At 38.0% G+C, this 26,583-nt stretch overlaps 1 long non-coding RNA gene across 1 annotated transcript; it reads left to right on the top strand.

Annotated features, from left to right (window-relative positions):
• Window positions 1–304: 304 nt before the first annotated feature.
• On the top strand, window positions 305–25,239 carry LOC141408203 (uncharacterized). Its single transcript, XR_012421325.1, has 2 exons — window positions 305–401; window positions 23,517–25,239. It is a non-coding gene; the product is annotated as an uncharacterized lncRNA (long non-coding RNA).
• Window positions 25,240–26,583: the final 1,344 nt, after the last annotated feature.

Below are 26,583 nucleotides of genomic sequence, written 5' to 3'. Positions count from 1 at the left end.
ACATAGCTCATCTATTAGAGAAAAGCAACAAATAAATACACACATGCAAAAAAAGATGTGAAAGAAGGTAGAGATCTAGTAACTGCAGTTTTCTCAAAAATTGCTTTGCACAGTGATGATAAAATTCCCAAATCACATGCACTGAGTTCCCAACTTATGTACACACAGCCCCTAGCAGGAAGAGCAGCCAAGTCACATGCTGTAACTGAAGCTAAGGACAATTACCGGAAAACACCATTAAACCCTACTTTCCTTTCTTTTCCCACCCCCACATGTCTGGCTTTTGAGTCTTGCCCGGAGTAAACAAGACTATACTCGTACATTACACCAATGAAGAATTTTATTTCATACTTGTTCAAAATCATGGAGGACTGTGAGGACTTTCCAATTAAAGTAACCTTGTAAGTCTTACAATTCTGTCATTCTTTAAGGAGTTCCTATTAAGTCTTAAATGCTTCAGAGATTAAAAGGGTATATTAATGTTATTGGAGACTTGAGATAAAATGCGGTGCCTTGCAGGGTATCTTTGCACTTAATGAAAACATTTTCATCATATTCTAAGTCTATTATGCCAGATCTTCATTTCATAAGTTGTAAGATAATCTTATTTTAATTAGAGGAGATATACCAAGTATATTAGAGTAATACAGTTAAATATATTCATCAACTTTCTTCTTGTCAGGTAAAATGCCTCCTTCAGAGTTTGTTACTCTGATGTGCTATCACAGATGTAAGTAAAATGGTGTGTGTGTGTGTGTAAATTCTGAATGATTTCTATAGAATTCATGAATAAAAGACTGTTTTCTGAGGAGCACCCTATATAACCCTCTCGAAGGTTACACTGTCCAATATGATAGACACTATCAAATGTGGCTACTAAGTACTTGACATATGGCTAGTTCTAATTGAAATGTGCTGTAAATAGAAAGTACACACTGGATTTCAAAGATTTAGTATGAAACATATAAAATCTTATTAATAATGTATATATTGATTACATGTTAAGATTGTCATGTGCGTCCATGTGAAGAGACCACCAAACAGGCTTTGTGTGAGCAATAAAGCTTTTTAATCACCTGGGTGCAGGTGGGCTGAGTCTGAAAAGAGAGTCAGCGAAGGGAGATAAGGGTGGGGCCGTTTTATAGGATTTGGGTAGGTAAAGGAAAATTACAGTCAAAGGGGGGTTGTTCTCTGGCGGGCAGGAATGGGGGTCACGAGGTGCTCAGTGGGGGAGTTTTTGAGCCAGGATGAGCCAGGAAAAGGAATTTCACAAGATAATATCATTGCTTAAGGCAAGGACCAGCCATTTTCACTTCTTTTGTGGTGGAATGTCATCGGTTAAGGCGTGGCAGGGCATTTGCACTTCTTTTGTGATTCTTCAGTTACTTCAGGCCATCTGGGCATATACGTGCAAGTCACGGGGATGCGATGGCTTGGCTTGGGCTCAGAGGCCTGACAAAGATCATTATATTTTAACTACCAGGGTTAAATAAAATATATCATTGAAATTAATTTCACCTGTCGCTTTTTACTTTTTGAAATATGGCAACCAGAAAATTTTAAGTTTGGCATGTAACGCACAATACATTTCTCTTAGACTCTGATGCTGTATATCATCTAACCAATATGTAAGATCAAATCTTAATTATCTGTGGCATATTATCCATGTTGTAAGTAACAAACATAAATGATAAAATGATGAATCTCAAGTTGGCTCCTCCTAAATTTTGAACAAGTTGCCACTCACTTTTGCCCCCTGTTCAGTCAGTTAAATGAAAGTATGGAAATGCTAGTCTTAACAACTGCCTAGGAGGCTGGTCTGTGGCTAGAGAAGGAAGTTGGATAGCATCTTCCAAAACTAGACGTGGATCCTATGATTCTCAGGAGTGGATTGCGAAATAAAGCCAGAAGTAGCTGGTGGGAGAACCACTCCTTAATAGCAATTACACTTACGAGCCAGACATTCAAGTGGGACAGGGAAAGCCTCAAGTTCCATTTCCATCTTGTGATTTTGCAATTCGTGAAAGGGAAAGGAAGAGAAAAGTACGCATATGGGTAGGCAAAGTTTTCAAAATAAACAAGTACCCCCTGGAGACCACATTAAAACACTTCATTGGGAGACCAGGAGAAATGTGAGCTACAATCAGAACAGATAGCTCTTCAACAAGAGCCTCAAATGCCAAGTTGGTAACACGAAAAGGCCATACCAATATTTTCAAATGTAAAACTTGCTGCTCTCAAAGAAAAGAAATGTAGAGCAGGTCAGAAGCAAACTAAAAACAAATGGTCCATGAAGAAATCAATAGAGCACCTCACAAGGGAGTCCAAAGCAAAAATGCAAACTCCTTTAAGTATAACAAAGTCAGGAAGCCAGCTAGAAAATGCAAAGGCCATTCAGGGATGAAAAGGTGATAGCAGGAAGGATCGATGAATTGTTTGCTTCAGTCTTTACTGAAGAAGACTTTAGAAAAGAGTCTCGCTTGCATCTTGCTTTAAAGTAGTCAGGTCAGAGGTATTGGAACAAACAGTGGAAAAGAGGACTTTCCCAGACCCAAGTGGCAAACGAAATACAAATAAATCACCAGTCCCAGACAGCAATCACCCAAGATTTCTAAAGGAACTCAAGGGCGAAATATGGAACCGGTGGCCAAAATGTATGACCTGTTGTTAACAACCACTACTATATGAGAAGAATGGCAGCTTGCCAGTGTAACTCACATCCATAAGAAGGACTCCAGAGGAGATTCTGGAAACCAAAGGCTCTCAATCTGATTTCTAATATTGATATGATAATGGCATCTCCATAAAAGTTACAGATGCAATACCCATGAGAGTTATGGTTTATATATTGAGGAGTCTTGGCTAATAATCTATGAGAGACATTTTAGATGACTTGGACCAGATACTAAGAAGTTACGGAAATTTTGTTGAATTTTTTAAAGAGTATTTATCTGTTATCAGATATACGTATGCATGGATGAAATTATATAGTATTCAGGATTTACCTTAAAATATTCCTAGAAAAAAGAACTTAGGAAAAAGGATAGACATAACAACAACAAAAAAGAAAGCAACATGTTGGTAAGATGGGTACACAGTCGTTTCTAACCTTTTCTCTCCACTTTAGTGTGTTTGAAAACTTCCATAATAAAGCTAAAAATTAATCAAGAGGCCGGGCGCGGTGGCTCAAGCCTGTAATCCCAGCACTTTGGGAGGCCGAGACGGGCGGATCACAAGGTCAGGAGATCGAGACCATCCTGGCTAACCCGGTGAAACCCCGTCTCTACTAAAAAATACAAAAAACTAGCCGGGCGAGGTGGCGGGCGCCTGTAGTCCTAGCTACTCGGGAGGCTGAGGCAGGAGAATGGCGTGAACCCGGGAGGCGGAGCTTGCAGTGAGCTGAGATCCGGCCACTGCACTCCAGCCTGGGCGGCAGAGCGAGACTCTGTCTCAAAAAAAAACAAAAACAAAAACAAAATAAAAATTAATCAAGAAGAGAATATAGAAATAAATAAGCACATGTCCAAAGGGAAACCACTGAGTGCTATTTATTTAGACTTTCGAAACATTTTGACAAAGTTTCACACCAACATTTTACACACACACACACACAGTGGATTTCAAGTTTGTAGGTGATATGAAACTCATTTCAGTAGTGAACTGTCTGAGCTTACAGGGAAAATAAAACGCAAACAACAACAACACCACCACTTCCAATACTGCCTAAGTAGAAAGAAAACTAGTGTATCATCTTTAACATGTGCCAGTGTTAAAGGATTAACCTTAGAGAACAGTGATATAGAAATATATGTGTAAGATATGAGATCTTATCAATTACTAAAAGTCTAAACGAATGTTTACAAAGAACTAGAAACAATTTTTCCCAAACTCAGCTTACTTTGCTTCTGTAGTTAAGGAAAAACACAATGCTGAGCACCCCTAGGAAAGGGTTTTGGAAATACAACATTTTAAAAATTAAATTTGTCTGAGGCAGCAGTTACCTGCTTTTTCTGGATGATCCCACATCTCAACGACAGTACAACTGAACTGAATGAAGTATAGAAAGTAGCATCTAGAATCATTAGAGGGGTTGACTAGACTCTGTATCAAGAGAGACTCAAACAATTAAAACTTCTAAGCTGAGAAACACAAAGCTTAGGTGGTATATTAAGATCAACGTTTATTGAGTAAAAAAAGCATACAAAATGACTGAACGTGGCTTCATTTATCAGTTCCTAGAACTAAGGACTACTTCTTGAAATGTTACCTCTTTAGTTCTTAAACTAAATTAATAAAATACTATACAGTGTGAGTAAACTTTAAAAAGATGTTACCCCCAAGAAAGTGTTGCAACTAAAAGTACAAAGGCATGGAAAGGAAAGTTTCCATATATTTATGTCCAAGTTGTTAATGATCACTGGTAGACACTCAGAATAACAAATCCACTTTTTTTGTAAAGAAGAAACTAACAAGAGCAAAAATACTACAATATTTCTTGGTACCCTTCAGTGTTGGAAAAGTAAACTACATGGACAACTCTAGTGTACAAGTATTGGATGAGCTCCATCTTCAATGTATTGGTGTTACTTTTCTCCTTCATTGTAACTGAACATTAATTATAATGACACCAAACTTTCAGTTGCATAATTCAATATCACAAACCACAACTTTACTATGAAGAGACAACCAACTACAACTCATATAACAAAAAGTGTCCATTAAAAGTTCCAAATATTTGTTTTGTTATATTATTTTTATACAACTCATCATTGACTAGAAAATTAGGATTAATAAATTATTTTCTTTAGTTTTTCCCTAAGAACTATTGGCAATAATTTTATGAACATTAGTTGACTAAATCCTTTATTCATCCTAAAAGATGATATATGTATAAGATATTATTTTAATGTGTCACTCACAGTATTGACTTTTTTTTTTTTTTTTTTTTTTTTTTTGAGACGAGTCTTGCTCAGTTACCCAGGCTGGAGTATAATGGTGCGATCTCAGCTCACTGCAACCTGCATCTCCTCGGTTCAAGTGATTCTCCTGCCTCACTCAGCTGGGATTACAGGCGTGTGCCACCATGCCTGGCTAATTTTTGGATTTTTGGTAGTGATGGGGTTTCACCATGTTGGCCACGCTAGTCACAAACTCCTGACCTCAGGTGATTTGCCTATCTTGGTCCCACAAAGTGCCGGAATTACAGGCGTGAGCCACTGCACCTGGCCATCACAGCATTGACTTCTAAATCCCAAGAAACTAAGTGTGAAATAGGTAACTCATTTCATCAATAACCAAGAACAGTTATTTTATACTCAGGGAAGCTAGTGTAAATAAACATTAGATGACAACAGGAATGTTGGCCTTCAAAATATCTGCTTACTTTACCAAGCTTTAAAATTATCACAGTATTTTCCAGTTGTCGTAATCTATACTAAAAATATAACTAATCATCACATTCCAAGAGAAATATTTTCATGCTACAAATCTGAAAAGACAGCAACATTTTCTAATCTCTTTCTGTATTGCTTATTCCTAGGTTCATTTTAATTTAGACACCTGAAACTTTTATTAGTGAATGTATAAGTTATAAAGCCTAATGTGAGATTAAGGTGAAACGTTAATTTGTCCCAATTGTCTCCCTCTGCAGATGGTGGTAAAAGTTGTATGTCTTGCCCACAATAGGGAAAGGGAGCCTGGTGCTCAGTTCAGCTGCACACTTGTCCAGCTTGAGACAGTGTCCCCGACCCAGCTTCTGACTCAGTCTCTACACTCGCTTGCCCATCTTACCTCAATAGCAAAAATACAAAAGCCTTATCATTATGACCAGTATTAACCTTTGCTGAATAATAACCTTTGCCTGTGTGCTGTTTAAGAAGAAAATTATTTAGTTAAAGCGACTATTATAACTAAAACTGTAATAGTGGTGACTCTGGTTAGTGGTTTTATTGGTAATTTTATTTCCTTTTTTATATTTTTTATGTTTCAATTTTTTGAATATAGATAAATTGATTTACAAACAGGAAAATCATGAACAGTATTTTAAAATACATGCCACAATTTTCCATTAATCTGGAAGAAATATTTACAGTCAATATCTCACTGGCAAAGAAGTTTTCAGGTCTGGTATCTCATAAAATAACTTCTGATTTTCTCTAAAATAGAAATTACACTTGATTTCCATCCATGAGAAAGTTGCATATCGAAATCTTTTACAAGAAAAACAGACTAAAAAGATGTATGGGGGATCCATTTTAATTCTTGATGAACACATAATACCACTATCTACTATATCTTATGTCCGGGTAGGCAGAATTAGAGAAGGGCTCAACTATCATAGCACACAGAGGATACCACTATTTCGGTGTCCAAGTGATTCTGATGTGTTCTGAATCATGAGGGGGGCTTGACATTTTAGAGTAAAATGCCACAGAATCTCAAAAGAAGACTTTGAGAATTCTCAGGGTCCACATACTAAATATATATATATCCAAGAAAACTAGGTGGGAATTTCACTTTACCTCATTCACCTAAGGAATCTCAATCAGTTGTTCCCTAAATAGCAAAGTACAAACTCAGCAAAAGAACCCAAGAATTATTCACACATTGTTTATGGCTGAGTGAGCTTATAGAATGCTGGTATATGCTGAGCACACAGCTATTTGTCATAAAGCCATCAATCAAATTCAGTTGATAATAGAAATCCCTAAATAAATGAATTACAGAAATCAATGAGTCTGCTATTCTTTCAGAGTTTAAAATCACCGAAAAATTTACCATGGATTTAGGAGGCAATTAAATAGTGGGGCATCAATATTCCCTTATTCATTTCACAGCTCATTCAGCCCTAACTGCTTTGTTTATCAAAGACCCAAGGAGACCACTAAAGGCAGACTCTACTGGGGTCATCTCAAGAATAAAGAGAATAAAGGCAAGGGTCAAATCAAGTTACCTCATCTATGAGCTCCTAATTATAAAATAAAATGAAGTTCCTTGGGGCCCATCCAATCACACCTACCAATATAGACCCAGGTCTCCCTAACCTATTATCTCAATGAGTAGGTCCAGATGGAAAGAAAAAATGAAAGCCCACAGGCAATCAAAAATTCTCACATTAGCTGTTAAGTTTCACTTCACTTTTTCCTTCTCATTACTAAGAGAAACAATGACTTTCTTGAGTCTCATCTTTTCTCTTCGTTCCATTCCAAAGCATAATGATCAATACCTAAAAGTCACAGATGACACTCAGTAAAGGAGAGAAACAAAAGGCACAGTTAATTATAAATGCAATAATACAACTGAAGTGAGTTGGTTCAACAAATATGTTGGTATGAAGCCCAGACTGATGAATGTAGTCCAATACTGGGTTGAAGGGAAGCACATGTACTTAGGTAACAGTAAAGCTAAATTTGTTCTATCATGCAGTGTGAAAAGTATGATACTGTTTAAGATACAAGCAGTGGTATAGGGCTATTAACTCTTTTAGGAGTAGAAACCCAGCCAGAAAGAGCTCACGGGAGATGGTGATCTAGGAATTGGTGAAAAGTATGATACTATTTAAGATACAAGCAGTGGAATAGGGCTATTAACTCTTTTAGGGATAGAAACCCAGCCAGAAAGGGCTCACAGGAGATGGTGATCTAGGAATTGGTGGCTAGATAGAAGCCTTTGAAGAATAAGTTAAATTTAGTCAACAAACAAGGAATGGAGGGCAACTCCTGTAAAGTTCACAGTATGTGCGAAAGAACAGAATGTAGAATAGCCTAGTGTGTTGGGAACTGTTAATAATTTGGTGTGGCTGGAATGTAATGTGGACAATAATGAGAACACTATTCTCTAAGTTTATGTATACTATCGAACCATCCTCCAAATGGGAGCTATTTACAGAGATGAGTCTGTTGGGGTTCCCTGAGTTGTCTAATTTTGGTCCAAGTTGAAGCTCTGCTATCACCCCATATTCAACTGGTGCTGTCATTCCTGGCCATTAGCTGTCATGCTGCATGATTGACTTCCAGTTGTGCTTCATCATAAGCTCTGCTCACCTTGCTTACAAACACTTAGAAGGAAAATTGACACTGAGGCACCAGTGAGTTTTTATAAAAATGCAATTCCTAACAGGACTTTATTGCTGAAAATACAAATTAAGGTCTTTCTTCCCTTTCTCATCCTTATCCATCATCTTCCTCCACTCTCCAGCCAAAGATGCATTGTAAATATGCACTCAAAAACTCAGTTTTGTCTTTTTTAATATGCTGTGATTATAGGGATTGTATTGTATTTATAGCTTTTCCTAAGTAACCGACAGAGGGGCTTGCCTACAAGTGATTGATGAACAGAACAATCAATCAATCAGTTCATCTGATTGCTGCACTGAAGGCAAATGTGAAAGCATATGCCATGTGCAGGCAGCCAGTTGAAGCAATGGAAAATATTGTACATTGTCTGCAAGTTTAATGGCCAAAGAGGAGAAGGCATATGAGAAATCATAAGCATTTATCCTTGCATAAATTCTAACTGAAAATAAAATATCGGTAAGGTTATATCATTTACAATGTCTTGGCTACAAGAAATGGAAAATGTATTGTCTAAACAATAAGGAAAATGTATTCTCTCACATGAGAAGTCTAACGTTCCAGAGTTGATTAATTCAGTGTCTTAACAATGACATCTTTTTGATCTGCCATCTTCATGCTTGTAGTCCTGTTTGCCATATTTGTGATTATAGTTTGGTGTAGTAGCTTCAAACATCACGGGATCACATAATACCTGAATGCCAGACTGGAAATTAGGGTATCTCCTTTTTCAATATATTCCTCATGTTTCTTTGACCAAATTGTACCACATGCCCAGTCCTTAGTCAATGACAGACAAGGGAACTGGAATTCTTGTGCTTGCCTTAGACACAGATCAATCAAGATCCACCTTATTGAGAGGCATCCTCCAGAAACGTGAACGAAATAAGGATCTGAAGCAAGGAATTAAGGGGTGGAGAAACACAAGTAAGGTTTGTTGTTAAATAAGCAACCAACAGTGTCCGCAATAGCCAATGACCTATTTAACTTTATTTTATCACACTCATCCAACTCCCAAGAGGTTAAATAAACAACAGGTTAACCATATTTTACCCCAAAAAAAGGCATATCTGTATTTACCTTTAAGAAAGAATAAATGAATAAATAATACTTCAAAAAATAAGCAAGCAGGAGGAAGATTATAAAAATAAGAAGATTATTAGGAATTTTAAGCACCTTGATCTTTGAGTGAAAAATGCCATGTTACACTATTACAAATTATTTTTCCAAAATTAAAATTAAAATGCTAGTGCTGCATTCAGGTATAATAAGTCAAAGTTCCTTCATATATTTCTTTTGCTAACAGTAAAGATTGAAAAATTATCACATGTAATCAAGAAACAATAGACAAATAAAAACAGCCAGAGACTCAATTTCTAGCTACAGGCCTTATAATTACATTTGCTATGTCTGCAATCCTTTACCCAGAAATATGCAGGTTCTCATCAAGTCTTTAAGGATAACACTAATTAATTTGTTAATTTATTCAAAAGTTATTTTGGTGGATAGAATAATTTAGCTCTAACCACAAGTTAATACAGTTTTAAGGAACCTTTCTGGAATTCAGTGCCTGTCACACATTTAGTGTTAATACCATCTTGCAATATTTAAAAGTTTATTAACATAAAATATTTCAAGCAATACATTTTTAAATTAATCTCAAAATAAATTGAAGATTATACCCATTAAGCATACCCTTTAAGAGTTGAATATCAGGCATGACAATCACCACTGGTTACCTAGCAACCATGGTACCTGCTCTTACATTAAGTTCATCCTAAACACTAATGTAAAAATTAGTGATGAATATATATCCACTTCAAGTCTCTATTTACTAGAAAACTGCATTTTTTTAAGTTATTAATGTTTCCATATTTTGCTATTCTGGCAAGTTGAATTTTAATGGAAGGTTGGGAGGGTGGTGTCCTGGTCATTAAGCTGCCATCTACTCTCGACAAACAGTCCTAAGAATGATGCCTAATTATTAAAGTAATGATGCCCATCACTGGTCATTACAACTAAAATGAAATTAATGTCAGGTGAGTATCTCAAGCCATCTTTTAAAAAAAAGTCATATGGAAATTATACCTTGCTTCCACACATTCTAATTTCTAAAAGAATATAAGATTAGACTATGAGTGCCCTGGGGCACTCCCAAGGCTATCCTACTCTTTAAAATGCCTGAGGTGGGCCCCACAGTTAAAAAATGTCATCTCTCATCCCATTTTCTACTGCTAGAGTATATTGTAACAATAACCTTTCCAATTCTGCATACGTTCCCATGTCTGTACATTTACATTATGGAGTCTCTGGTGCCACAATTGCCAAGGAGCTCTCTGAAGCACTGCGGCTGTGCTCTGCCAACTGCATTTGGCTGCCCGGCTCCTTCTGGGCTCCCAAAGCTGGCAAGCTAATATGCTAATAGAATTCATTAGCCTGGGCTTTGACAGACAGTTAAAACAGGACGCCACATCAGCACTCCAGCACTGCACGGCCATTATGCCATTTCAGGAGGTGCAGCTAATTCAAAGAACATGATGACAGGGTTTGCAATCAGGGAACATTAGAGTGTCAGGCAGTGGAGAGGCTGAACATGCTAGGCAGGCAATACTGCCAGCAACCCTGATTTGATTTCTGGCACCACTGGCGGGCTTGGCAAAAAAAAAGAAAAATAAAAAAAAAAACAGCAGAGGTAATGAGATAAACTGAAATATCAGGCACTGGGACTGGTCTTTGAAGCAATTATTCTCCAGTGTAACAAAGGACAAGATGAAAAAGCTTTCAGGGATAGGCAGTGGGCACCTGTGGGACCCCGCTTGCATTACAGAATGACACTCTGCTGAGCACTCTCTCTCTACTGGGGAGATCAGGGTACTAAATAGGCTGTCAAAAGGGAGGGGACCTGGGAGAGAGTCTGTGAAAGAAAATGAAGCTGAGGAAAGATAGAAGCAAGATAGAGAGGTTGTCAGAGCCTTGCAAGGGAGTGAGAATTAAGTGAGGTGTATCAGAATCTCTGTTAGGAGGGATGATAACTTACGTGGTTTACATCAGTTAGTTTCGACGTCCACACATTGCAGGAAGAACAGAAAGCAAACAAGGCAAAGGACGCAACAGGCCACAGAAGCCCCAAGAGTAGTAAAATCCCTTAAGATGTTGGTCAAAAACAGAAAAGCCTTTGGCATTTCCCCTTCGGGGCTCTTGATTCTGTCAGGTTGAGGACCAGAGTGAAATGATTAAGAGACTACTTTCTGGAAGTTCAAGCCTCTAAGTCTCGGAATATAATCAAGCTCACCCAGCAATTCTTTATGTAGGAACAGGCCCAAGGCTAAAGTTGAACCAGAAATGAATCATTTCTCATTCTGCAGTGAATACTACTTCTGAATCAAGTTGGAGGTCACTGGCTAAACAAACGGGGAAGCGTGTGTGTTACAAACCCTCCCTGTGCACAAACCTGGAGCTTTAGCTTTCTTTGATCTTTACAAGGGAAAACATTCCCCAGCTGAAAATAAACATCACAACGGGATTGACAACCGAGAACATTTACAAATCATGTCATCTTTGCTCGGTTTGATTTAAAAAGTGGGAACCAGGATATAATATTCAACCCCATCCCCCTCACTCCCCACACACAATGCTGTTGTTTCAGAGAGGCAGTATATTTCAGTGACACACTTTTGATTTCTGCATAGAACAAAACCAGTATATTTATTAGCTATACTTCTCATGTATTTTTTCCAAAGATCTCCCCTGGCTCTTTCTCTCCTCTTTTTGTATTTGAGCAATGCATCCCACCCATTCACCAATTCCTGCAATTTCAACTATCACCACAATGGAAATAGTTACCAACCTCTCTCAAAAACCCAATTATCTATAAACTCCAGGCCCCAAATTTTCACTGGCCTGTTGAAGGGTACTAATGATGAACACAGAGCTGGCAAGCAAGATGCTTTGACTCACATCCACCAGCTCAAATTTTACTTGTCCAAAACTCCTCCTTCTATGTTCCCATTTCCATGAATAATATCATTATCTTTTTATTCACCCAGTTCAAAACCTTGGAATCATCTTCTCTTGTCTCCCATACCCAATTTGATGTAAATTTTGTTGATTAACTCTCTCACATCTCTTGCATTGATCCTTGCCTGCTGTTCCCACCATACTTTTCTAATTTAGGAGCCACATTATGAATTAAACAGTGTTTTATGTACAAAACTAGGAACATATCATCGCAATATTATTTCACTGGGAAAATATATTCTATATACCCACCAACCAACCAATTTCAACTCATTCCTGACCCTCTCCAACTTCAACTCGCTCCTGATTCTGTCCCAACTTAAACTCATTCCTGACTCTATTTACTACACCCTAAATTTATATCCAGTGAGTTCCAAAGCTTATAGCTCTGCCTCCATATTTCCACCTCTACCTCATTATGTTTGCTACCTCCGGACAGAGTCCTGCTAGTATTCTGAATTTTGCTCTCAAAACTTTCACTGGAACATTGCAAGAGCCTCATCATTGGTCTTTTCTACAAACATTGCTAAAAGATTAACTCTGGGAAACATGAATGTAATCATGGTATACCCCCACTCAAAAACTGTCATGTTTCTATATAAAGAATCTGGCACTGAAGGCCCATTGTGACATGACTGGGGCCAATTACTCCAGTTTTCCCTCACTTATTTTAATGTTCCACCACTTGATATTTCTTTGTTTTGCCCAGGAAATTGTACATTTTCCAAAACAACCACTTTTGTTTAAAATGCACTAATATACCAACTATACATTTTTTCCTGTCACGTCCTACCCACGATCAAGACTGCTCAAATCTATATTCTTCAGGAGGCATTTTCCGTGTCTTCCCCACAGGTAAACTACTAACTCAAGAGCCCTGATGAATGTTAGGTAGCATTCATAAGTTTTGTCTCTATTGTCTTTGAAAGCAAGGCTTGTGCCTGTTAGATCATTTTATGGAAGCAAAATGCAGATAGGCATGTAATTATGAGTCTTTCCTATGATATAAATGAAAATTAAGTATCCTTATAATTGGGTTAGTAAATGAATTCAATAACTGGGAGAAATGACTGGCACAGCTGATTAGTCTCACTGTTCTCCAAAGGGGTTCCCTACATAGCGATTGCATGGTCTTTATGTCCACCCAAGTATCTGGAGGCAAAGATTAGTTGAAAAAGTGATGGTATCCAGTGTTCCTCTCTCCTGATCCTTCTCCTCTGGTTGTTTAGAAATACTAATGACTTCCTTCATCTCCCTCAATTGACATTTATAGGATTTCTAGATAATCAAAGAGGGTCATCAGTTAGAAATAATAGTTTACAATAGGAAGAGGTTGGGAGGAGCATCGTTTTGGTCCAGAGTGAAATGCAAATAAAATTCACTGTGGAGCAAACCCCTCCTCAGATTCCAGTATACATCCTGGAGAGGATGGAAAAGCCCTCCTGCTGAGAACTTCTACCATTGTGAGCATTGTTATTGATTTAAGTGTATGCTGCCATTTGGGTATTTTGAAGAAGAAAAAAATTTTAGAACTTATGATTTACATCATGCTGTTAATCATATTCGTTATATGACAGGGTTATTAGAAAAGCAAAGATGATGTCAAATATGAAAGTGACTTACAAGGGAAAAAAAACAAACTCCAAATATGACACTTTGGGGTAACATAAACGTGTCTAACTACCCATTATGGAATAATTTGTTGTTGATAATCTATCATTCTGTCTCTGTCATCGTAGACTCATCTATGTGGGTCTTTTTTCAGATCGAATTTATATAACATAAAGTGAGCTGAATTGCATAAGCCAGAAAAAAAATTATCTGGTCTCACCTTCTATATCTGTTATGTTAACTGTATATTTTCATCTCTCCACTCTACCCTGAATTAGGGAGAAGCAGCTTTATAGTCTATTTTGTTAGAGAAGTTGAAACAACGCGTTCATAGAGAACATAATTAGAATCATTGAATTTTAGAGCTGGAAGAGACCATAGAGATCATAATTGAGAGTAAAGTTTATTTGGGAGATATAATTTTATTTTTCCCCTTCGTAAGTTAAACGACCAGTACAATCTGCTCCAGATTGTTGCGTCCCTTCTTAAAAGTAAATTAACTATATCTTCCAGAATAGGGAATTCTTTTCTCTTTGCACATAATTTAAACAGTAGTTACTAGTACCTTTTAGAAGGTTTTGTTTGTCTCTTTGCTGCCATCCCCAGTCTGGTAACCACACTTTTCTGTAAATATTCTAATTACAATATGCTCCCTCTTCCAAATGGTCTCAGGATGAGTGAAACAAACGGGCATGTAAAGAAACACCATAATGAACAACTTTTGTAACAAAGGAAGAATTATGATAAAGGAAAATGTCTGTTTGCATTCCTTGACAAAACTTTCAGAAAAGCAAATGTATCCTGTAAACGTAGTTTCAATGCTAAGTAAAATTCACTTGGCAAAAGGATGGTCTAGTCGCAGTCACAAAACGAAAGAAAATCAGAATACGTGAATTCTAATCCCAACTCTACGAGCAGTGTGAACATGAATTAAATCAGATAATATAAGTAGAAGTAATTTGAATGGTGTTAAAAAATATGCAACAGGAATGTATTTTTAACCATATAGTCAACACTCTATAGTCAATTACTATTTAATTTTAACTCTATAGTCAATTTTAATTTAACTCTATAGTCAATTACTATCTGCCTTGTCAACTTATAAACCTCTAGGTGTAAAAAATAATTTTTTTTGAGGAAGGCAGGGGCAATTATTCTACACAATGTCTTGCATATAAAAAGTACTTAACAGGTAAGTATTAAATAAAAGAATACATGAATAAAGGATACAAGAATAATAGCGCAATTGAGTGACTGAATGATTAAAATAATATGTTAAAGAAAAGGGGAGAGAAAGAAATCATAAAATCATAAAAGGATTATAAACACCGTAATAAGTTAGAGTTGTTGAACAGCATTCTCATGTGAACACAAAATGCTTTCTCTTTTTAGCAGATAAGAAGGTCATTAATTCAAGGTGTTTCTCTTCCTGTTTCCAGAGGTATAACATTTCAAAACACTGTCACCTTTCAGATTTTCCTTTCAGATAGAGCAAGCTAGAATGCACCGGCACTGGGACGGGAATTATTAGGGCTATTCTTCTGCAAGCTTCAGGACATAAACTGATCACCAGCTGGGGTCAGGAAAAAATTATGGAGACTCCTAAAAGCTTCCTCCAGAGCCTGCTGCAGTGCTCACTGCTGGAGTCACAAAACCAATACTAAAATGAAGCTCAACTGTTATATTTTTTTATTGAGTAGCAATTCTTTTTTTTTTTTTTTTGAGACGGAGTCTTGCTCTGTAGCCCGGGCTGGAGTACAGTGGCCGGATCTCAGCTCACTGCAAGCTCCGCCTCCCGGGTTTATGCCATTCTCCTGCCTCAGCCTCCGGAGTAGCTGGGACTACAGGCGCCCGCCACCTCGCCCGGCTAGTTTTTTGTATTTTTAGTAGAGACAGGGTTTCACGGTGTTAGCCAGGATGGTCTCGATCTCCTGACCTCGTGATCCACCCGTCTCGGCCTCCCAAAGTGCTGGGATTACAGGCTTGAGCCACCGCGCCCGGCTGAGTAGCAATTCTTATGGTTTTCAAAATGAGAAGAGAACACAACAAAGGAATCCACTCAAACAGTATCAGCAGCTCTCTTGTTCCAGCTTCCAAACAAAATGCAGGCAGTGGGTAATGAAAGTCAGGAAACCTGTCATGTTGTGGATCTAAAATCCAAAGCTTTTCTACCTCTGTAAGGAAGCATCATATTTCACTGAAGGACCAGGTAAATAGCACAACCTTCTCCTGAGAAAGTTCACAAATATTGCATCTTTAAGGTCAACAGCTATATCACCATCAGTCTTCTCATTGTAAAGCTACTTGGGAAGTAAAGAAATACCCTATTCAGGCTGGGCGCGGTGGCTCAAGCCTGTAATCCCAGCACTTTGGGAGGCCGAGACGGGCAGATCACGAGGTCAGGAGATCGAGACCATCCTAGCTAACACGGTGAAACCCCGTCTCTACTAAAAAATACAAAAAATTAGCCGGGCGAGGTGGCGGGCGCCTGTAGTCCCAGCTACTCGTGAGGCTGAGGCAGGAGAACGGCGTGAATCCGGGGGACAGAGCTTGCAGTGAGCCGAGATCCGGCCACTGCACTCCAGCCTGGGTAACAGAGCGAGACTCCGTCTCAAAAAAAAAAAAAAAAAAAGAAATACCCTGTTCAAACAGAAAGCTTTTTGGTACAGGCTGGTAATTTCATTGTTAAAATGTTTTCTTGAGATCATTTCACCTGAGAAAATAAACAGGATATGTAAGAGATGACACTCCTTTCAAGGATATGATGCCTTAAAAACACACAAGTGACAACTGCTGGTGGCAAAGCTGTTGGGGTTTATTTAAAGAAAAAAAAATTGTTAGACATTGATTCCAATACTTAGATTCCCAGGAATCTTGGCTGGCATATTCAAAACAAGCCGTGATCTTTAGCTGTGCTGCGTGCTTCTCAGGCACAGACTGCCTGGATGATGCAAATATAAGTGAAGCTGCCTGAAAGCATTAGCAAGAACCACTGAAGTCCTTAACTCCATCCAAGCTCTTCACTCTACAGCGAACAGTGTGAGGCTTTGTGTGGTGCCCAGAGTCAAAAGTTCATTCCCTCGTGGGAATATTGGCAGCCATGGCTCCTGAAGAGAATAGAGCCACAGTCAGCAAAGCAAAAACGTTTTGCCAGATCCTCACTGTTTTGCCTTAGACGTCAATGAGAATGCTGTGAACAGAAAGCAAGCCTGATAAATTATACCTGTTTTTAAATTAAAAGTACCCTGAAATGATGAATAGAATACAGTATATATTAGATAAAATGAACATTAGGTGGTGCCGAGCTATTTAAAGAAAAAAATAAACACGTTTAACTCCAGTGCAGCTCTCCTCGAAGTGTAAACTCACTCACGTAATAAATATTTGTTGAGTGCTTACTCTGTGTGTAGGTGATAGGAAGACAATGGTGAACAAGCCTTGCCCTTGTCCTTCAAGTGTGGAAATGAAGAATTCAATAAATAAGTTCTTCCAATATTTTTCTAGGTCTCAAACTTCTGCAAGGAAAATAAGAGAATGTGTCATTTAAACCAAATATGGCTATCTCCATTTGTACTTCCAGAGGAGTGGGGGTGGGGCAGCGATATAACTCCCTAATCAGAGAGAAAGGAGAATGGGTGGGACATGGAATCATTAGCGCACTGTTTAGCAGAGCATGGTGGTGAATAACAGCCATGCAGCAGAAGCCCAAGCAGAGCTTATGTGTAGGGAAGAGAGAGAGCTGGATTGCTCACTATACATAAGTATGAGAAAATATTATTTTTCTTTTTGGAGTGGCCGAAAGGCAGCACAGAGAGGAGAGACAGAGGGGGGCAAAAAACATAGCAGATTCCCAGTACTCACGTTGGGAAAAATGGCTGAAGAACTTCTTCAAGAGCTCAATGTTCAATTTTCGATTATCTAACTATGGAATGCGATATAACTTCTCTCACCATTATCCGTCTCTTTAGTAAAACTCTACCACCCACAGCTGCTCCCCAGAGTGATATTTTAGGAGTAAGAGGCAAAGAATTAAGGGGAAGAAATTGTGTCCTATGTCTGAGTCAATACTAGGGCAAAGATAAAGGAACAGCCAGAAGACACAATAAACAAAAATCCACCATCAGTAAGATAGCAAAGTCCAAGAGGACTAAATGAAGCACAAATCCCTGAACACTGCAAAACTCCTAGGGCAGTTATTGGATTTCCCTTAAGACATGGGGTAGAGGTTCTTAAGAGCAGCAGGTGATATCTGGATTACTACTTCTAAAGGGCAGGACCACGTCTTTGTCTTTGTGTATCACATAATGCCTCTACAGGCACTAGTACAAACTTCCCAGGAAGAACTTATGAAAGTTTGTTGAATAATTTATAATGGTGAGATGAAATCTCAGCTCCTAACTGCCAAATAGGGAATAGGGACTTCCCAGGGGCCTTCAAGTATGAAACACAGGAGCTGCTGTGTTTGCAGGTGAACACGTAACTGCCCCAAGACCCTGATTTGAGGGGCCACTGGCCAGAAACTTCTTTACCAGTCAGCCCCAGATTGAGATTCCCACCACCAGGGCTTTTATGGTAGACTTAAGACAAGAGATCCAAAAGCAATGCCTTCATAACTAGTTCTCACAACCCAGCATAGGGAAAACTCCCATCACTGTATGAAAAGGTTTTCAAACTCAATCTTAAAAGACTCATTATCAGCCAGGCACAGCGGCTCACGCCTGTAATCCCAGCACTTTGGGAGGCTGAGGCGGGTGGATCACCTGAGGTCAGGTGTTTGAGACCAGCCTGGCCAACATGGTGAAACCCCGTCTCTACCAAAAACACAAAAATTAGCTGGATGTGGTGGCAGGCACCTGTAATCCCAACTACTCGGAGACTGAGGCAGGAGAATTGCTTGAACCTGGGAGGCGGAGGTTGCAGTGAGCCAAGATCGCGCCATTGCACTCCCGTCTGGGGGACAAGAGTGAGACTTTGTCTCAAAAAAAACAACAAAAAAAGACCCATTATCTCATTTTTGTTATTTGAATTTGAAAACAGCAAAGACCAACTTAGTATTTCTCTGGGTTATGAATAGTGTTGAAGGCGGAGTCATCATATCAGAAGGAAAAAGAAAACAAATACTACCTTAAAAAAGATAAATATACTCTTACACAGAATTATTTCTGTACTAGTGAGATGATGTCTAAAGGCAAGCGAGGTTCCTGACGCTTAGTCAGTCTCTGATTTACTGAGCACATGCATATGCTATGCAGAGAAGGAAAATAATGTGGACAAGATAGAGGTGGTCTTGTCTTTGTCATGATAGCATTATAATGCGAGATACAGTGAAGGGGAAATTATAACACAGAATTAAAGGGGAAATTATGACACAGAACAGGAAGTGCCATATTGGGGGAATACAGAATGAGAAGAGAGTTTGTAATCAGGGATCAGCTCAGATTCCAGGTCTAGGACAGCCTTTGACAACTAACTTGTAACATGAGACCTAAATGAGGAAAAGAACTTGCCAAGAAGAGTCAGTGAGAAGTTGGAAGAGTATCCTGGAAAGAGGGAAAAGCATTTTCTGGAACAGAAAGCCAGATTGAACACAGGGTCAATTCACAAACAAAGCACAGGCAACAAAATCTCTATTTCTATTTTTCAATCTAGTGTTTTCAAAACAGATCAAAGTAAAAATCATTGAAAAAAATCACACCTTTCTTAGGCTGACTTATTGGCTGAAATGTATTTTACAATCTTGAATTGTTTTTATTTTGAATAACAAATGTGAGGTCCCACAATCTTTTCAGTGCCTAGGACTGGTGGCAATATTGATAGTGAGTGATGTTTGCCGAATATCAGTTATACCCCAGCATTGCTCTGAGTGTTTTATACTCTTTGACTCATTTAAGCCTCACAATAATTCTATTATCACCTGATTTTATAGATGGGAAAACTGAGAGGGAGCAATTAAGTAAGCAGGCTGGGGTCATGATGTTATTAAGTGACAAAGCTGAAATTTGAACCCATATAGTCTGGTGCCAAAGTCTGGGCTCCTAACTACAAACTTTGTACCCATATGTTGGGGAAGAGAAATAACTTCCCTATGGCTAGTTTATATACCTAAAAGTTGAGGCTAAAGAAAAATTGAGAACAATATCTTGAAGGGTCTGATGAGCCCTATCAAGGAGTTGGAACTACTTCATGAGAGAATGAGCCTTTGAAGGTTTTTAAGCATAAAAATGACTATTTGGCTGGGTGCAGGGGCTCAAGGCTTTAATCACAGCACATTGGGTGGCCGAGATGGGCAGATCATTTGCGCCCAGGAGTTCGAGACCAGCCTGGGCAACGGGGCTCAACCCCCCGTTTCTACTAAAAATATAAAAATTAGACAGGCATGGTGGCTATGATGGTTAATACTGAGTGTCAACTTGATTGGATTGAAGGATACAAAGTATTGATTGAAGGATACAAAGTATTGATCCTGGGTGTGTCTGTGAAGGTGTTGCCAAAGGAGATTAACATTTGAGTCAGTGGGCTGGGAAAGGCAGACCCACCCTTAATCTGGGTGGGCACAATCTAATCAGCTGCCAGCACAGCTAGAATATAAGCTGGCAGAAAAATGTCAAGAGAGACTGGTCTAGCCTCCCCACCTACATCTTTCTCCCATGCTGGATATTTCCTGCCCTTAAACATCGGACTCCAAGTTCTTCAATTGTAGAACTCAGATTGGCTCTCCTCACTCCTCAGCCTGCCGACAGCCTATTGTAGAACCTTGTGATTGTGTGAGGTAATACTTAATAAACTCCCATATATATATTCCATATATATACACCATATATATATATTCCATATATATACACACCATATATATATATTCCATATATATACCATATATATATATATATTCCATTTTTTCTGTCCCTCTAGAAAACCCTGATTAATACAGTGGCACATGCCTGTAATCCCAGCTACTTGGGAAACTGAGATGGGAGGATCAACTGAGTGCAAGAGGTGGAGGTTACAGTGTGCCGTGATCGTGCCACTGCACTCCACCCTGGACAACAGAGTGAAACTTTGTCTCAAAAAAAAAGAAAAAAAAAAGAGAAAAAAAAAAGAAAAGAAAGAAAGAAATGACATAATTTGATTTGCTTTGTACCAAGCTCCCTCTGGCTATGAGGAGAACCAATTAAGAAAGAACAAGGCCAGCCAGGCCCGGTAGCTCATGCCTTTGGGAGGCTGAGGTGGGCGGATCACGAGGTCAGGAGTTCGAGACCAGCCTGGCTGATATGGTGAAACCGAATCTCTACTAAAAAATACAAAAATTAGCCGGGCTTGGTGGCAGGCCGAGATCGTGCCACTTCACTCCAGCCTGGGAGACAGAGCGAGACTCCATCTCAAAAAAATAAATAAAATAAAAGGCCACAGGCAGGGAGACAAGGAGGTGCTAGAAGTAATCCAGGTGAGAGATCATCACTGCTTGATCCAGAATAGTAGATATTTGAGAGATATTGAGGAGGCAAAAATGACAGAAGTTAGTGACTGACTGGGGTGGGCCTGACAGAAAGGGAGAAGTCGAGAAGGCTTCCTGCATTTTGGGGTGGACGGGTAGCACAGGGCATACAGAAGGAGCAAGTTAGAGGCAAGATATAAGTTCAGGCCTGGACATATTCTATGTAGGGGGCCCAATGTTTATCCAGCAGGTGATATCCAGTAGGTAGTTGGATATGAAAATCTAAAATTCAAGAGAGATAGTAATTAAAACATGGCGGTATATAGAGAACCTTTATGGTGAGTGTGCTATGAGCAAGCAAACAAAATCCAGCGGGGAGGAGAATTCTACAAAAATGTGAGAGATTGGTGGAAGAAGAAAAGACCACAAAGGAAACGGGGAACAAGCAGTCAGAGAAGCAGGAAGTCAGAGTACAATGTTTCACAGAACACAGAGGAAAAGGTGTCAGGAAGGCAGTCCACATCTATTGCTGCTGAGATTCAGAAGACAAAGGTCTGGAGCGCCCACAGGATATAGCAACAAGGACATTATTAGTGACTTTGCCAAGAGCTGTTTATAGACAGAATGAAGGAAACAGCCAGGTGGCAGCAAATTGAAGAGAGTATGGGAGGTGAAAAAGTGGAAACGGGCTGTAAATGTCAGGAGGTTTGTGTGGGAGGGGAAAGAAGAAATTGGGTGGAAGAGTAGAGTTGTCATCATCTTTGTCATCTCTTCTGTAACTGTTGCTTTTCCTCCAGACGTGAGCACAGAGACAAAGGAAAAGAGCAGAGAATGGAACATATTTACAAAGGGAGATCTGAGAAGGCAGAAGGGTTGAGATTCCAAGAAGAGAGGGATGCTTTGGCCAAGATGAGAGAAGAGAAGGAGCAAGGGTGGAAGGCAGGCACTGACTAGGGGCAGAACAAGAAGCAGAGATGATTACTGAGTAACAGCTTCTACTTCTTCTGAAATGGGATGCAAGGTTATCTGCTGAGAGAGAGGGAGGACACAGGAGAGGTTTGCAGAGGTGATCATCTCTTTTGCCACCTTCACTGATTATGCATGTGGGTGCTTCATTTTGTCCCTGAAATTACCAATTCACCGACAGGGGCTCTTCACGTGTATCCTGCGATTTTTTAAGGGTTAGTTGAAGTACTAAATATTATAGATGAAATTAGGCTAGACAAAATGGAGTTAAAGAAGTAGATAATGGAGCTTGTCAGGAAAAAATAAGCGAGACATTTTCCTAATATAAAACTCCCTTTCAACTGAAATGATAAACCACTTCTGTATAGGATGGATTTCAGAATCTTCCTGAATATTTGTTTTTGTCTATTCTTACATTCATATTAGACTTTGGGGTCCCTGTGATATCAATATAGAGAAGTCTGCCACAAATAAGAGTCTAGCACTAAATATTTGTGAAATGGCAGATTCTTTTGTATCTCACATATTCTATAAGACATTAAAAATTTTCAGATTTGAGCCAAATTTATTTTACAAATCCCTTCTTCATTTTTTGTAAAACTGTCATCAAAAATACAGTACATTATATTGCTTGGATATCCCTTTATTAGATCTCATGCATTAAATTGCATTCTGAATAAAATGCTAAAAGGATCTCATTTGAATAATTGATATGCTCCCTCCATCCTGATAACAAATTTTATGCAACTTATTAGGTCTCCTCTCCTTTGACATAGCCACAAAGAAATTTTTATGTCTCCTCAGAGGCACCGTACTTGTCCTTGTAGTTAGCATATACCTCTATTTCCACTTTGTGGTTTCAAATGTCACCTTCTAATCTGTTATCCTGAATTGATGTGTCCCTCCTGGAAATATCCTTTTGGGGTGTGTGCTACAAATTAATTAATTAAAAGATCAACCTAACCTTGTGGTCAGTTGAAAGCAATTCAATTTCTCCACGAACACTTATGTGTTTGCCTGGTATTCAGAACACATAATACATTTGTAGAAGCTAAATATCCAACTTTGCTCTAAAATCCCGAGCCTACACTGGAAAAAAAAAAATCTTGAAAAATTCTCACACATTAGATTGAATTGTGTCCAAATCTACTCATCGGCATTTCAACCTTTTATTAAACCACAAAACAATGTATAAAGGAAACAAACAAAAGTATAATTCATCAGTGTTCAAAAAAAATTGGGGACCTCAGTATTTGAGTATATTTTTTGTTGCCCATTTGACCTGGATGTCTTCCGGAAAGTAGCGTTCTAATTTTTCTGAAGATAATTGTAGCTCTGTTTGCTTGGATGTTTTTATTCTCTCAAGTGATTTGTTTTACTCAGTTTATACCATTCACCTGCCTCATGTTCTTTTCCAGAAGCCAGCCCATGATACTGAGAAGTGATACACATCTGGTACCTTTAAAAGCAGCATCTGCATTGCCTGCAATAATTAGCATTTTGCTTTGCGGTGCATGCTGCTTTGCATTTATACTGCACCCTGAATCAAATGACTTTAAGACCCTGAATTAGTTAATATACACAACACAGCTCTCTTGCCCAATATCTCAGAAAGATCTGAAGAAATTTTATTCAAATTTAACCTAGAAAATGGGTGAAAGTGAAATTAGGCAAGCCAGGCAATAAAGCAACAAGCCTAGAATAAGAGCACCTGGAGAAGAAAAACCTGGCGCTGCGTTTATAAGCCACGCTACTTCCCTGATAATTCCTGAGCACTAATGAAAGCAATCAACACTGCACACAGCTTGCCTCCACGCACACCCTGCATGCTGGTGGATTACCAATGCCCCGGATGCCTTCTTCCTGAGAGCACAGAAGAAAGCACAATAAAGGTCAACTATCCCATCATCCTAGAGTTTCCTCTACACTGAGTGAAACTGGAATGATAGAAATCATTCAAGAATGCCGCCTTATTTTCTCCAGAAGCACTGTGCGTTGTTTAAAGGCAATTTTTATAAATGACTCCTGGAGGTTAAAAGTATCATGTTTTGTCTTTGTAAAAAGTCTAATTCGTCCCCCCCCCCCCCCCCCCCCCCCGCCCCATAACACCTATGCACTGGAGAATGTGAAAAGAATATAGTGCATACAAATTCTGTTCTGATTGGTAGAGACGGAATTCGGTAACTTCATTTTGGATCAGGAAATAAGTTATGTCTTTGCTGAAGCTGTGGGTTTAGTAGACTGTAAAGTGCATGTTTAATCTCATTAGCTTTTCCAGAAAGTGGGGCTGTTGTGATGCATTTTAGAATTTTTACTATGTTTATAGGGTGATTCACAACATGCAATTTAAAATAAATGAGTTGTTCCGACATCATCTTTTTCCTACTAGGTTTAGACTGTACCCTTATCGTGTAAAAAATTTCCACTATTATTTGGAGTCTATTTCTAAACTTCCTATTTATTCCTCTAATCTATCTATTTATGCACTGGTAGAAAACTGCATTAAGTTCTGAGGCTCTATAATAGGTTTAATATCTGGTAGGGTTAGTTCCCCTTCAAAGTTTATTTTTTAAAATTTACTATCTATTTACATTTTTCCACATATTCTTTTGCATCAATATGAATATTTCAAAAAAAGTCATTAATCTTTTTATTGGGTTGCCAATTTATAAAATAGCTTAGAAAGAATCATACCTTTGACTATTCCTATCCAAAATACAATGTATCTTTCAATTTGCTCAGCAGTATTTTATTGCCTTTCAACAGTACCCCGAACTTTCCTTTACATAGATTATGCACAAACTTTATTAAGTGTATTTCTAGGTATTTCATTTTTTATGCTGCTACTGTATGAGATCTTTTCTGTTAGATCTTGCACATAGTTGTTACTTGTATATGAAAGCTATTGATTTATATATAAAGGTTACCACACTACCTTATTTAACCTCTTATTGGTTTAGTGTTTCTTTTTCAGTTCATTCTCTTGGGTTTTCCAGGTATAAAATCATATCTACAAAACGTGATTTTTTTTTTCTTTTAGCTTTCTTTAAAATTTTTGTACCTCTATTGTCTTTCTTTAGTATAATTTTATGGACTATTCTTCAGTACAAAGTCAAATAAAAGTGTTCAGCATGAGAATACATGTCTTATTCTTGATTAAAGTGAGTGGAATTCCAGAAAAATAATTGAACCCTTATATATGATACACCTTATATATGATACCTTATGTATGATAACAGGACAAAATCCAAACCAATCCAAGGTTTACATGGAAATAATTAAATCATATAAGTAACAATGGGAGAATTCCTTTATAAACTTTGTTCCAAGGAGTTCTTTCAAAACCTCAAATTCCAGAAGCCATAAAAGACTGATAAATTTGATTACATTTAAAAAGACTTTTATGTGTTGAAATAAAATAAAAACAAAGGCAAAAGACATAAAACAAACTCTTTTTTTAAAAACTGTATTTACAACTCATTTAACAGAGAAAGAGCTAAATTAAAATATGAAATGCTCCTAAAAATTGATTTAAATAATCAAAGACCAATAACTCAACAAAATAATGGGCAAAGGATATAAACAGACTTCACAGAAAGTGAAATATAAATATCTCACAGTCCTATGAAAAGATAATATCATTCATATTAACAGAAATGCAAATTAAAATGACACTGAAATATCACCTATCAGCATGGGTAAAATCTAAAAGCTTAATAAGACACTATTCTAGCAAGTCATTAGGGAAACATTTTTAAACTTCATTGGTAGGAATATGAACTGCTGAAATCTTATGAATGAAAGATTGGTAATATCTATCAATATTACAAATTTAAATACCATCTGACTCAGCTCTTCTGCTTCTGGGACTGTATCCTACAGACATATTTGCCATGTGCAAAAATGAATAATGTACAAGGTTATTTATGATGGCATTGTTTGTAAGAACAATTGATTGGAAACATTTCTAATGTTTATCTAGAATTGACTGGTTAAATGAATTATTCATAAATGGAATATTATGTAGCTGAACAAAATAATGAAAAGCCATTTGGTGTGCAAATTTGAAAAGTCCTTGAAGATATTGTTGGATGAAAGTAAAAATTCAAATGTAAGCCACATATAGAATATCCTTTCTATTTAAGAGAATGCTGGGTAATAAGAAAATATTTATATTTCTATTGGTTTGTGCATGAATAAACAAATTATAGATGCAAACATAGGATACTATTAAAGGTGGCTACCTATGACAGTACAGTAAAAAACTCAGCAAATTGGAGACAATAATAGAACAAAGACATTTCACTATATCTTGCCTATCTTTCCTTCTTTCCTTTTTCCTTCCTTTCTTTCTTCTTTTCTTTCTTTCTCTTTTTTTCTTTCTTTCTTTTCTTTAGGTTTTTAACCACTTAATACATTTTTTTTTAATAAAGTAGGGACTTCACAGAGAGGTAAGAACAGAAGAATAGAGTCAAACTCCTCTTA

Source organism: Macaca fascicularis, chromosome 12 (genome assembly GCF_037993035.2).
Source record: "Macaca fascicularis isolate 582-1 chromosome 12, T2T-MFA8v1.1".
NCBI lineage: Eukaryota > Metazoa > Chordata > Mammalia > Primates > Cercopithecidae > Macaca > Macaca fascicularis.
This window is presented reverse-complemented; position numbering and strand designations above follow the sequence as displayed.